This window comes from Rattus norvegicus, chromosome 14, assembly GCF_036323735.1.
Source record: "Rattus norvegicus strain BN/NHsdMcwi chromosome 14, GRCr8, whole genome shotgun sequence".
Taxonomy (NCBI): domain Eukaryota; kingdom Metazoa; phylum Chordata; class Mammalia; order Rodentia; family Muridae; genus Rattus; species Rattus norvegicus.
In genome coordinates this window covers 94,219,963-94,235,351 of record NC_086032.1, presented here as the reverse complement: position 1 = coordinate 94,235,351, position 15,389 = coordinate 94,219,963, and the positions used below count along the sequence as shown (strand labels likewise).

General features: G+C 35.8%; 1 long non-coding RNA gene across 3 annotated transcripts; it reads left to right on the top strand.

Moving 5' to 3' along the window:
* Positions 1-2,654: 2,654 nt before the first annotated feature.
* LOC120096671 (uncharacterized) lies at positions 2,655-15,119 on the top strand. Of its 3 annotated transcripts, XR_005493428.2 has the most exons (4): positions 2,655-3,099; positions 5,664-5,783; positions 7,371-7,399; positions 14,942-15,119. It is a non-coding gene; the product is annotated as an uncharacterized LOC120096671 (long non-coding RNA). The 3 variants fall into 3 exon arrangements; XR_005493429.2 differs by lacking the exons at positions 7,371-7,399; positions 14,942-15,119 and adding an exon at positions 6,652-7,364; XR_005493427.2 differs by lacking the exons at positions 7,371-7,399; positions 14,942-15,119 and having other exon boundaries at positions 5,664-6,384.
* The last annotated feature ends 270 nt before the right edge of the window (positions 15,120-15,389 follow it).

Here is a 15,389-nt window from a genome sequence, read left to right as displayed (position 1 = left end):
CTCCTCTGATGAAGGTTGACTGATGCACTTATATGTGGGTAAAGCAAATTTTTATTTGAATTCATTTTCTTGTTATGTCCCCTTAGAAGAATAGTAGTAGTATGTTTTTACTTAAATGAGTACTGCAGGTTCTTTACAACCTAATATGGTAAGGTATACATTTCAATTTATGGGGTAGACACTAATTTGAGTCCAAACATTATTGATTATATTTCATAAGATTTGTGAGGCAAGTACATAAATATATCTTTCAGGCAAGTCTTAGTTGTAGTTCACAGTTTTCTAGCTGACTGATATTGATGGTTACTTTTCTTTTCCTGTAACATATAAATCAACTCTAAGACTAAAAATTAATAAATGGAACCTCATGAAGCTGAAATGATTCTGTATTTCAGTGTCAGTCTTTGAGATGGAAAATGTCTTTACCAATTATGTATCTGACATAGAATCACTATCCTATGTCATAAAGAACAACACAAACTCTAGAAAACAAAGAAAAAAAACAGTTAAAAATGCAGTACAAAGCTCTTTCCCATTTTCTCTTCTATTAGATTAAGTACCTGGTTTTAAGTTGAGGTCCTTGGTCCACATGGACTTGAACTTTGTGCAAGGTGAAAATGTGGGTCGATTTTCAGTTTTTTACATACAGAAATCCAGTTAGACCTGCACAATTAATTGAAGATGCTTTCCTTTTTCTATTGTATATTTTTGGCTTCTTTGTCAAAGATCAAGTATATGTAAGTGTGCAGTTTTATTTCTGGGTCATCAATTTTATTTCATTGATCAACTTGTCTTTCTGTACCAAAACCATGCAGTTTTTTTAAAATCAAAATTGTTCTGTAGTCAAGCTTGAGGTCAGGGATGGTGATTCCCTCAGCCATTCTTTTATTGATAAGAATTGTTTTCCCGTTTCTGGGTTTTTGCCTTTCCAGATGAATTTGAGAATTGCTTTTCCCATGTCTTTGAAATTTTGTGTGGAGATTTTGATGGGATTGCATTGATCACATTTGGTAGGATGGCCATTTTTACTATGTTAATTCCACCAATCCATGAGCATGGGAAATCTCTCCATTTTCTGAAATCTTAGATTTCTTTTTGAGAATCTTGAAGTTATTGTCATACAGAATTCATTTGTTTGGTTAGAGTTACCCCATGATAGGTTACATTATTTGTGGCTATTTTGAAGGGAGTTGTTTCCTTAGTTTCTTTCTCAGCCTGATTTTCATTTGTATAAAGGAAGGCTACTGGTTTATTTGAGTTAATTTTATATCTGGACACTTTGCTGAAGATGTTTATCAGCTGGAGAAGATATCTGGTAATTTTTGGGGTTGCTTATGTATACTATCATATCATCTGCTGGCACAGGGGAAAATTTCCTAAACAAAACTCCAGTGGCTCATACTCTAAGATCAAGAATTGATAAATTGGACCTCACGAAACTGGAAAGTTTCTGTAAGGCAAATGACATAGTCAATAAGACAAAGCAACAACCTACATATTTGGAAAGAGTCTTCACTAAGCCAATATCTAATAGAAGGCTAATATACAAAATATGTAAAAACTCAAGAAGCTAACCACAAAATCTAAAATACCCAACCAAAAAGTGGGGTATATAACTAAACTGGAGAATTCAAAATAGAGGAATCTCAAATGGCTGAGAAGCACCTAAAGAAATGTTAAAACTCCTTAGTGATCAAAGGAATGCTAATCAAATTACCCTGGAATTCTATCTTATATCAATCTGAATAGCTAAAGTCAAAACCTCAGATAACAACATGTGTTGGCTAGAATGTGGAAGAAAAGAAACACTCCTCAATTGCTAGTGGGATTGCAAACTGCTACAACCATTCTGAAAATCAATTAGGAGGTTAGACAGAAAATTGGAAATACATCCACCTGAAGTCCCAGCAATACCACTCTTGGTGTCCCACCTTGTGACAGGGTCACATGTTCCATTATGTTCATAGTGGCTTTGTTTTTGATAGCCAGAAGCTGGAAACAACCCACATATCCCCAGGATGGAAGAATGGATACAGAAAATGTGGTTCATTAGCACAACACAATACTACTCAGCTATTAAGAACAAGGATATCCTGCGTATTTTAGGCAAATCGATGGAACTAAAAACTATCATCCGGATATAGGTAACTCAGACCTAAAAGTACATGCATGGTAGGTACTCACTAATAAGTGGATATTTACCCCCCCCCCCAAAATACCCAAGATATAGTCCACAGAACTCAAAAATATCAACAAGCTTAAAAGCCCAAGTGAGGACACCTCAGTCCCACCTGGGAGGGAGAAGAAAGCAACCACAGTGGGGAGGGAGGGAGCGAAAGGGGATGGGAAGTGGGAGAGGGGAATATTTGTTATGTGTAAGCAGAAGACTGAAGCCCTGAGGGCTAGCAGAGAGAATGGAAACTGGCAACCTCCATAGGTGGGAAGTTAGGAGGATCCTCCAGAATGTATCAGATACCTGGAAGGTGAGAGACTGTCAGAACTCAAAGGGAGTCCCAGATGAAATTCCCTACAGTAGGGAGAAGGAACTTATAGAGCCCACCTTCTGCAAAAAACAGTGCATCAAGTGAGGGATGGGATTGTATCCCGTAGTCAAAACTCTGACTCATATTTGTTCCTATCTGAAAAAATTCCAGGGATGGAAATGGAGAAAGAACCTGAACAAAAGGAGGTTTAGTGGCAGGTCCAAAGAGGGATCCCCAGGGCCTAACACTAAGGCAATGGAATGCTCAAAAAGGGGACCTATTATGACGTCTCTCTGAAAAACCCAACAAGCAGCTGAAAGATTTAGATGCAGATATTTGCACCCAACCAATGAACAGAAGCTTCTGACCCCTGTGGTTGAAGTAGGAAAAGTTGGAAGAAGCTGAGAAGGACGGCAACCCTGTAGGAGGACCTGCAGTCTCACTTATCTGGACCCCCGATAGCTAACAGACACTGGATCACCAACCAGGCAGAATACACCAGCTAATATGAGGCCTTCAACGCATATACAGCAGAGGACCGCCAGGTTTTGGTTCAGTCAGAGAAGATGTGCCTAACCCTCAAGAAACTGGAGCCTCCGGGGAGTTTAGAGATCTGGTGAGGCGGTTCGGGGTGAGGTGGTTGGGGTCGGACATCCTTGTGTAGACAGGGGTGGCACGGAAGAGTATGGGATGTGGAACAGTCGGAGGACGGAATGTGAGGGGATAAAATCTGGAGTGTAAAAAAAGAAGAAAAGAAAAGAAAGTAATGTAGTTTAAATAAACAGAGAATTGTTAAAAGATGAAAACATCTTGGTATTATATCAACTGAGAATCAATTCAGGAAATGTTCAACATCCTTAAACGTCATGAAACTGTAAATGAAAATTACCTAGAAACTTTGTCTTATCCCAGTCATAATGGGCAAGATGAACAAAATGATGGTGTAGGGAAAGGGAAATTCCTTGATCTTAGGGTATGTTCAATGTTATAGTTTCTTTTTATTAGCCCTCCCTTCCTTCCCCTGAAAGTATTAATGAGGGCAAGCAAGAGAGGGCTAACAAAAAATGGAGGGGATATTAAAAGCTTCATGGAAGCCTACTAACTTTCAACCCAATTTTAAGTAAAACAACTGAAATAATAGTAGAACTTGACATGAAGAAAGAAGTCGAATAGTAAAGGGGTTAACTCAAACTAAGACTCTAAGAATAGATCTAATGGAAACCCTCAAGTTGGTAAGCCAATTAAAATAAAAAAAAAAAAAAAACAAGTACAATGACCACCACCAACAACAACCAAACAGATTTTAAAAAAGTAATAATGGAATTAGCCTATATGGGTGTACAATGTTGTTTTCAGAAGAAATGGATAATTAAATTAAAATAACTGTATAGGACATGGGATACTTTCTTACACAATATTGGCCATGGGGAATTTCAAGTTTTTCAAAATAATGCAGGTTATTTTTATTTACTTACTATAATTATTGGTTTAGACTCTATTGCCCAATATAACACAGTTTAACTACAGACACTCAATCTTCATCTTGGTATCCTGTGAAAAGTAGTAATCATATTAATTAAAGAATATCTGGATACATTAAATAAACTTGGTGCTAAATTTTCATTGTCAGGTTAAGTAGAATTGCCAAAGAATTGGTGAATTCATGAGAAGTTTATCAGAGTCTAAAAGACATGGAAATAAGGGATAGATATCCATAAGATAAGTCACTATCCATAAGATAAGTGTCTGTACCTACAGGGAGTGGTCACGAAACCAAGGCCATACTGAACATGCCTTTATTTTAGTTGGGATTTACTAAAGCAGGTTCACCAGTGTGTTCTTTTGCAACATAGAAGCTTCTCTCAAGAACTTGATTCTGTCTTCTAGATTCCATGGAGGACAGACACAGTGTTGACAATTTCTAACAGTCACTGGACTCTAAGTTCATCTTAGTAGCCGAGACTTTGTGTGATTTTATTTCTCTCAGTAGAGCCTCTACCTTCTCCTTGCCATCTAAATCAGAATGGGACTAAACTCTTACCTCAATGGAGCAAATTTTCACCCACTTTGTAGATGGCACTATGTTTTGTGAGATACTCCAAAATCTACTGATGGTTCTAAGCTAGAAAAAAGTAAAATGCTTCAATCAGTAGGAATTTATATTCATAACAGGGAGTAGAACATATATAATCATCAGTCAAGGATATTGGCTATAGAATCAAACATTGGACTAAAACAATGAAAATCCTGAAACACTTAAGCTAAAAGTGTCCAAAAGCCCTTACAAGCTTCTTTGAGGAGGTACAAGACAGAGGGCACATATATTATATATCATATATATGTATATGATATATGATATATTATATATATATATAAAATTTCTGAAGTCCTTGTTAGCAGCTATCAATGGAATTCAATTTTTAAAACAGTAATATCACAGTATTAGCTTCTATGTGTCTTAGAAAGTAACCGTTTCTAGTGTCTGCAATGTTTCACACTGGAATTCAAAGACTTTTAGACACTATATGAGGTTAGAGATTGTGCCTTCTCCCATGCCTGAACTATTGTACACCAGAAGAACAACTGAATTTGTTTACTGTACAGTACAATGAAGATGAAACCTTCCAATGGTGGAGGATAGTTTCAACTCTAATAGATTTGACTACTCTTTTAACAGAACCCAACATACATTTAGACCTTCTTGTAACCCCTTTTATACTATTACAATATTTGGAGCTAGTATTGACTAGAAATAAGTGCTCATATTTCAGCCATTGCAATTGCTCCGAGTACCACCGTTCTCTTTGTTCTACCTCAGAATGCTCATTTCTTCTAGCAACCATCAATGTCTACCAAATTAAATTATTTGCTTGCTAGCAGGCTATATTCCCATAGCACTCAAAGTTCTTCATAGAGAATAACATTGATAAATCTAAAAATAGCTCCTTATATTATAATGAAGCATATTTTGGTATTTTGATCGGAAGATCAGTTGTTTTTTCTACACAAATATATAGTTAGGATACAATGCTAAGGGAGTTTGACAGATATCTATTAAAATCTTTGTGGTACAATATACCAATCCTTAATTATTTTACTGGACCTGAAATATAGGACATGAGTTAACTTAGGAATAAACTGTCAGTACAGTTTAATTTTTTTCTTTACTCTTCTCTCTAGAAACACAACTACCTTTACTGGGAAATTGAAAACATAATTTGGTGCAAAGGAAAAAAGAGTTAGCTCTCAGAAACCAAAGAAATCCACAGAAGAGGTACTCGCTAAGAGTGGTTCAAAAAGGTGCTGTGAACATTGTATACAAGGTACCATGTAATTAAATACAATGTACATGTGTCTGTTAAAATTTAAATCGCCTTCAAATAAATTATGTGATAACCTAATTAATAATAAGAATGAAATAAAGTTCTTAAAGAAAGCCAAACATTGACATTTTGAAAAACCAAACAAGTATAAATCCCAGAATACCATAATGCACACACACATACACACACACACACACACACACACACACACACACACACATACACAGAGAAAGAGAGAGAGGCAGAGAGAGAGAGAGAGAGAGAGAGAGAGAGAGAGAGAGAGAGAGAGCAGTTTAATAAGTATGCAGTTTTTAACAGGGTCAAATATTAAAGAAAGAAGAATTGACGTGAGGACTCTAAAAGAGGCCAGCGGGTTGGGCAATTAGGGGGTCACTTGTGACATTTAATGGTACAAGTCACCACATAAGTTGGCTAATGAAGATAAAGCTGTCAGACCCCAAGTGTATCATAATATCAGCCTTATGATGAATGATATTATCCACAGGGCAACACTTACTGATGACTGGGATTGTGATTAAATTGCCATAGAATACCAATGGGAATGTTCATTGCAACCCTTTAAATACCAGCAGTGCGATTAATACTCTAGAACAGACATGCTGGAAAGAGATAGTAGCTTGCTACTAACATCACTGTCGGATTTCATGACCGCCTTGAGGGTTTATTGATGTGAAGTGAAGTGCATTTGCTGACAAAGAGTTAGTTCAGCTATATTAGGGATAAGAAATTATTAAAATGGTGTTTCAGACAAAAATAAAAGCATTTTGACATGCATATGCTGATTCTATTCCGTAATTTTTATGTTTATTTTCCCCATAATTTAGAACCTTTTTATGGAAGAAATAGGAGGACAATTGTCAGGTGACAAATAGAACTTGAAGAAAGGTCACTTGTTTTTATTACCTTCGGGAGAACATTCTATTGTAGGTATTTTCTGCTTTAAATATTCAGCAATCTATAATTAAATGTGTTCTTTCGTTATATTAGGAAAGGATTTTTTTTTCTTCCTTTCAATTTCACACATTTCTAGATACTATAGTCTTACATCCACAATTAATTTTAAGTGACCAGGTATATACTATGTATAGTGTTCACACTATTTGTTGCTTAAAAGTTACATTGATTGCACACCAACAATGACTGTCTGTGAGTGGTGTTGTGTTTAGAGGGAGGTAGACTACATTCGTGTCACACAGGTTATGCTAATGAGTCCGTTTTCCCAGAACACAGCCAGAAATGATTCTTGGTTTTCTCCAGTTCAGGTTATTTTGCTGTTTTTGTCTCCCTTTGAATTCGTTGAAAGGGGAGTAATCCAAAAGTTAATTTTCCAAGTACTACAAAGAACAAAGTTCGAGGAAGTGAGGGATAGCAAAGTTGAATTAAGTATATATGGCTTCGATTTTAATTGAGCCACATCTGTAATAGGGGTCATCTAAGAATTTCACAATTAAACTTCAACTGATAAGATATTTTACTTATTTTCATTTTTTCCAAACTATGGTCTATACGCAAACCTGTGAATTATGCCTTATGATCCTCTCAGATGGCAAGGTACTTCAAACATTCTCAAAGGTGAGTGTTTCATACATTGTTGCTTAAAAAAACATTTCATTTCCATTCTTCCTTTGAAGATGTAAATAAGTATGTCTAGTTAAATGTTGCTTCAAAGAGATCAAGGCTGCTTGTCCTATTCTGTCTTCTGGTAGCATATAAGGGTAATAAACACATATACTCTACAAAACTTTCTCCCCGCATATTTAACATCAGTTTGACATGACCCCAAGGTCAATAATTTATTGAATATGTTAAAATATATATACACATATAATGGAGCATTATAAAAACAAAAACAATAGTCATTCACATTACAGATTCAAACCCCCACAGACAGAATAACTGGGTGGGATGCCGGCTTTACAAAGGTCTTTTAGAGAGTAAGAGCAGGAGGGAAAAGTTAGGTGGAGACAATATTGGTGGAGGGTAATGAGCTAGGAAGAAAGGAAAGGAGGGGAGCACAAGAGCAGAGAAAAGATAAAGGGCAGGAGAAAGGAAGATAAGGAGTGGGAATGAAAACAACATTGAAATCAAATTTTCAAATAAATTTCCCCAAATTTGAATGTGTCTTCTGTAACTCTGTGTGTGTGTGTGCGTGTGTGTGTGTGCGTGTGTGTGTGTGTGCGTGTGTGTGTGTGTGTGTATACAGGTGCACACCAAAACACTGCAAATTCAATTTTCAGGGCAAAAATGGAAGTGTAGCCTACTTGAGGTTATTAGGATCACAGGGATTCAAACCTCATTTTTTCCTAAAGTTAACATTTCAGAAAGTTCTTTATTCTTACAACTGCGGTATTTAAAATGTATTTTACTCCCTAGTTTCTTTGGCTTCTTTCATGTTTAGCAGGGTAATATCATGCCCCTAATCAAAGCAAACACTTAAGCCATGTCCTTGAGCTTCCTATGTTTTATAAATTTCAGTAACAGCAAAGAGAATAATAAAAATACAAACTAATATATAGAGCAAAATTCTCAGGACAAAAGTAATGACTGTGTAATTATCATTACTAGGTAAGGATGGCCACATCTTACCTCACAAAAAAGAATATACAAGAAATAGAGTTCTGTAACATTCACACTATAAGGCCAAGCTAGGAGTGTGGAAGAAAGGAACATGAAGAATAGTATACATACGTATATGTATACATACGTACTCACATATACATACATGTGTGTGCTTCTTTAACACAATATAACATACATACATGCATTTACATATATGTGAGTTTTTCATAAATGCACACACACATACACACATGCACACACACAAGCACATACACAGAGTCACATGGGTTGACAATATTCACTCAAAACCACAGGTTCTGTTTATTTGTGCTTTTCATATTTTCTAGCCTTTTCTGCTTAAGTATAAATATATAAGATCCTTACCTATTTTAGCTACATTTTGCCAGTGACAAGCCTCAGCTTAAAGAGAGGTTCTGAGAGAAGTGGTATCTGAGAGAGGTGAACAAATGACTTGAAGTCAAACTGTGGGTTCAAGCTGGTCTACTATGTTCTGCTCAAAACAGCTTTTCAGATACTTTCTTTCTATATTCTACTTTCTCTGGAGATCTTCAGACAGTTCTCTCTCTCTCCATGTTCTACTTATGACAATGATAGTTCAGGTTGTCTCTTGCTATTCTACAAAATAATGATGATGATGATGATGATGATGATGAAGAAGAAGAAGAAGAAGAAGAAGAAGAAGGAGAAGAAGAAGAAGAAGAAGAAGAAGAAGAAGAAGAAGAAGAAGAAGAAGAAGAAGAAGAAGAAGAAGAAGAAGAAGAAGAAGAAAAACAAAAAAAAATCCTCAGATCTCTGGATCACTTGTAAATCATAAACCCAGCTTATTTTATATTTCAGTGCAGTCATTTACTACATCTTGCATTTTGATTTTCCTATGAGTCAGCAACCCTAAACTCCAGCCCCTTCATTCTTAGGAGACAGTAAGTACACATTTTCTTCTATCATTGTAAATGAATTCAGATATCTGCCTGCTCTGATAAGTACAAACAATAGGCTAGCTATGTGGGACTCTGCCATGAAATTGCCATTTCTCTAACACCTGGGCCTATCCTTGCTCTGTGCTGCCTAACCTGGACTGAAGAATCTTTAGACATTTCTAAGCATAAAGAACTTAGCGGGATTGGATCTCCTCTTTTCATCACTTCCTAAATCTCTTTATCGCCATCCTTATCCTTCTGACATGCTGCCTCATAATGCAACTGTCTGTGTTCCTTTAGATTGGTGAAGCTCCTTATACAATTCATATTGCATCCTTAAAGATACTACATATTTTCAAACTCATGTTTGAGAGTTCCACAGTCTTAAGTGTGTCTGAAGCTCTCAGCATTTACAATTTTGCTGAAACATTAGCAACACCTTTGCCTCCTGGACTTGGGTTGTGCGTGATTATAATGGAGTCATTAAACATAGCAGTGAAAGAGGACTGTAAAAATTTGTAGTTTTATAGAAACAGGCCTTATGTCCATAGCAGCCATCAACACTGATGGAGACCAATGCAGTGTTGTCACTGGCTCAGGGGTGGGACCCATATCAGTCCATCACCAACAAAAGTTATGCTGAACTCAGCAACATTTTATTATATTCTCATAGTATAGAGAAAATGCTAATTATTTTTATTCAACACTTAAAATAACTCTATCCTCATTCAAAAAAAAGCAAGAACCAGAAAACTTGATTGTACTGTATATTTATACTTTGTTGTTATTTTCCTCATTCCTGAGGTCTAGAGAAGTGGGTTTCTTTTGAAATAGAATGCTATGGAAATAGTCATGGTATGTGTTTCCTTCTATGTATGTTGTATCTTCATCTGTCCATGCTAGACTGTAGAGCTCCAGTCTAAGGGCAAGTTCTATTCACTTGTGAAGTGTCTGCTAGCAAGTTCTGTAGATTCCTTGGTGACTTCAGACCCACACTGGTACTGTTTTATGGGGGACAATGACTCCAGACTAACCTTCATCCAGTTCCTGCAAACTTCTCTCAGTCCTGTGCACTATAACATTAATATTAAAAATTCAGTCATTAGAGAGGTAGGAGAAAAAAATCAGGAATTTGTATTTTGAAATGACTGGACCAAGCAACTACCATTAATTCTCCTTGTCTCATATCCATATTTTTTAAATAGAGAGATCATTTAGAATGTTTTAAAGTCAATTCTGAAATGTACAATATATTGTTATTAATGACTATGGTAGGGCAGTAAATTTATTTTAGCTATGTAAGTCAGACCACACCCTTGGCCAGTAGGTACACTCCTCCAGACTTTCTTCTGAAAACCATGTCTTTGACTGCTGTGAGTTTTACCAAAAACTGAGTTTTTACAACATTTGTGGTTGTCCCTGACTTATTTCACATAACACACCTAAGAAAATGACCACCAGCAAAGTTGCAGTCTCAGCCAGGATGTCTTAGTCTCAGAAGACCATGATTACCATTCTCTCTACTGCTTCATAGCTTGCAATATACAGAAAAGTACAATAAATGTCATCTCTAGCATTTCCCAAAAAGACTTGTGTATGCCTTTTGCCTCTCTTGTTGGTATTATGAGATGCTATGTGTGTAGTTTTAATTTATCACTCTCATACTTTCCTAGCAGTCAGAAAGGATGCTTTTGACTCGAGAATAAATACATTGAATTAAGAGGCAGGTTAGTACATGGCATGTTTCTTTTATTTCCTACCAATCTAAGTTATATTTGGTTTTCCAATTTTCTTATATTCATCAGTATTATTTTTCTCTATAAAAATAATGTTCAGAATAATATAACTATATGAACCTCTCATTTATCCAGCTGCTCAATCTTCATCAATTACAAATTTATGTTTCTCTTTTTCAGACTCACAAGATTTGAACATCTCTTTTTTTCTTCCATTTTTTATTAAATTGGGTATTTCTTATTTACATCTCAAATGTTATCCTCTTTCCTGGTTTCCAGTACATCAGCCCCCTAACCCCTCCTCCTCCCCCATTACCGCCCCCCCCAACAATCACGTAAACTGGGGGTCCAGCCTTGGCAGGACCAAGGGCTTCCCCTTCCACTGGTGCCCCTACAAGGCTATTCATTGTTACCTATGAATTTGGAGTCCAGGGTCAGTTCATGTATAGTCTTTGGATAGTGGTTTAGTCCCTGGAAGCTCTAGTTGGTTGGCATTGTTGTTCTTATGGGGTCTCAAGCCCCTTCAGCTCTTTCAGTCCTTTCCCTAATTCCTCCAATGGGGATCCTGTTCTCAGTTCAGTGGACTGCTGCTGGCATTCACCTCTGTATTTGACATATTCTGGCTGTGTCTTTAATGAGACTGGATGAATTCTTTCAAACTCGAGCCCATTGTCACCTCATTTTTTTTATTGAAAACATTTTTCATGCAATATATTCTGATTATGGTTTCCCCTCCCACAACTCCTTCTAGATTTTCTCCATCTACCCTACCCCCAAAATTCCCACTCCTCTTTCTTTATCTCATTTGAAACAAACAGGTTTGAAAAACTAATAGTAAAATGCTTGTATTACTTAAAGGATAACATTATTAATTTCACCGCTCTTCCAATAATATTTTTTATAAATTTCCCAGCTCTCCTTTGTCAGTCATTTTGTTCTCATCACTGACTTACAACCCCCTCTACTAGTTCTTACTTCTTCAAACTATAATATCTGTTTCCTCATTCTTGTTCACTTTGTCTTATTTCCATAATATCCTGGGCAATTTTACCATGTGGCTTTTAATTCCAACATTTGCTAATGATTCTCAAACTTATACTTGCAGCAATGATCTTTAACTGCAAATCCTGAACATACAGCTGCTTCCTGCTCATTAGTCCTTGAACATTTATGACTGGTTTAGTTTGATATTTCCTGAAGCAGCACTGTTGAATCTCATCACTCTCAAAACAAACAGGAAGCATATTCCATTTTTATACATGCAAGAATGGGGCACTATACTCACTCGGTTACTCCTGAAAAAGTCCCAGAGATAGTACTGTCTCCATATTTTTCTCTGTTACTAAAGATCTGCTTCACTAATAGCATTTCACACCTGTGCCAACAAACAATGGCATAGGATCAAAGTCTACATAAAATGTCCCCCTAAGTATTGCAAAGAATCTCCGACGAACATTAAGGTTTCCGTTCTTGTTCTATGACATAATATCTTTATAAGAGAGTTCAAATTACTCATTTAAATTATAAATGAGATAACAAAATATATTTTTAAATATCTCCTTTACAAAAGAATCACAAAGAAGAATCCATATTTTTTAATCTGGTGAAACCTGATGTGATTTGATAATGCTTAGACTACATGTAATTATGGGTTTCTGAGTTCTGCCTTCAACGGTTTTGTGTGCTATTTTGTCTAATGTGTTTTCCAAGCATTGTGAACTGTATTCAGCTTGCTATGGACTATACTGATACATCAAAGAGAATGTTCAAGGTCTCTCATAAACATACCTCACCATTTGTTCTCAACACCAATATCAGCAACCTGGCAAAAAGAACATAATAATTATTTACTAAAGAACCAGTAACAGTACCAGTGTCCATAAGGTGAGGATCAACAGTAGTAAGAGGATAAGTAAGTAAGGATCAAGAGTAAGAGGTATATTCACATTATCATTATCATCATCATCATCAATTATTATTGTTCATTTTGTTTTTCATAATATGTTTGCCTAAAATATGATTGTCTCAAACTCAATGTGTAGCCATTGCTGGTCTTAAAGTCACTGTAGTCTCTTTGCGGCAGTCTCATCAGTGCTGGCATTATAAATATGTAAAAATTTATGGGCCCGAAGAACAAGTACAGCTCCTGTTTTTTGTCACCAGAAGAAAGAAGGAAGCTTCTAAAATTTTAAGATGAAAGCATTATTTAAAATATTTGTGTGATAAATAGAAATTCTTAAAATAAGATTAAATTGTTATAAAAGAAAAATATCTATAATTGACATATTTGCATGCTATGGTTTCTGTACTTATTGATTTGAATTGTGACTTCTCATTAAGGAGAGACTTACTTTGTTATTCAATCTGGAAACTGGCTCTTAGGTCAATTGCTGTAAGATCTACAAAACTGCTATGGGCAGTGCAGTGTCATCAAAGTATTTTACCTGATGTAACCACTTTACAGGGGAGATTGTCTGGCAGTACAGATTTTATGATTATTTAAAGCTCATGTCCTATTAAATATCAAACAAAGTAAAATAAAGTACTTCTCAGTGATATTGGCCAAGCTAGGTGTTTCATCCAGATGATGCTGGCAAACGTTAATGCAGGCAGAATGCACTGGTTAATTTTCCTTCTTTAAATGGGCAAAAATAAATTGGAGGGAAAAGGAAACCCAGCAATAAAAATAATTAAACAGCTAACAGAAACAAGTAGGATTTGATTAGTTGGCTGAGAAAATATGCCCAAGGGGTAAAGGAGTATCTCTATTACTGTTCTCAGATAGATGAGAGGAAATGTATATTACTGAGCGTGTGTATACAGAAAAGACATTGCTGGCAATAGCAGCATTGTGCTATGCACATGAAACTGTATTGTATTGACCTTACAGAATAAATCAGAAAACAAAGACATTTGTAGAGACAAACAGTTTCTTATATTATCTTGACATTAGAGTAGTAAAGCTGAGTCACAGCCAATCCAAAAGAGTACTGGGATCACATGTTTATAGTATTTTAGAATACATGTACTGTCCCTTTTTCTAATAAACCAGAAAAGTACATTGGGAAAAGAAATGGAACAATTTTATGGCCTCATTCCATGTTTATTCATTTGTTTGTTTTGTATAAAAGACTTTTATATATTTATTTTTTGTTTTTTATTATTTGTTTTATTTACGGATACCAGGTACCAAAGTTAAATAAGGATCAGATAAACCATACAAACAGTTCAATAAACCCTAAAGAAATAGAAGCAGTCATTGAAAGTCTCACAATCAAAAAAAGCCCAGGACTAGATGGGTTTAGTGTAGAATTCTATCAGACTTTCAATGAAAACCTAATACCAATACTCTTCAAACTATTCTACAAAATAGAAACAGAAGGAATACTACTCAATTTATTCTATTAACCCACATTTATGCTAATAGCTAAACCACACAAAGCCCCAACAAAGAAAGAGAACCTCAGACCAATTTCCTCTATGAGTATTGATGTAAAAACACTCAATAATTCTTGCAAATGGAATTCTAGAACACACAAAATAGTCAGACATCATAGTCAAATAGGCTTTATCTGAAGGATGCAGGGATGGTCCAATATGTGGAAATCCATCAATGTTATCACCTACATAAACGAATAAAAGAAAAATATCTCACATGATCATTTCATTAGATGCTGAGAAAGAATTTGACAAAATTCAATACCCTTTCATGATAAAAGTCTCGGAAATATCAGGAAATCGAGGCCCATATCTATACATAGTAAAAGCCACCTACAGCAACCAGTAGCCAACATCAAATTAAATGGAGAAAAACTTGAAGCAATCACTAAAATCAGAGACTAGACAAGGCTGACCACTTTCTTTTTATCTTTTCAATACAGAACTTGAAGTCCTAATGAGAGTAATTAGATAACAAAATAGAGATCACAAGGAACCGAATTGGAAAAGAAGTCAAAATATCACTAATTACAGATGGATGATCGGGTAGTATACTGAAGAGACTCCAAAAGTTCCATCATTTTCTTATATCTTATTAAACTAACCATGTCTTAGCTTCTAAGTAAATACCAAGCATGTTTCCACATTAAGTTTAGTTCACATTGATAAGACATCTGTGGGAATATCAGGGGTCATGGGAAAGGGGGTTGGATGGGGAGGGGAACACCCTTATAGAAGAAGGGGAGTTGGAGGGGATTGGGGACTTATGAACAGGAAATCAGGAAAGGGAATAACTTTGAAATGTAAATAAAGAAATATACAATAAAAAAGAGATCTATGTGAAGTTCTCTAGTGCTTAGCCCTTGAGTTGTTTCTTCATTCCTTGGCTTC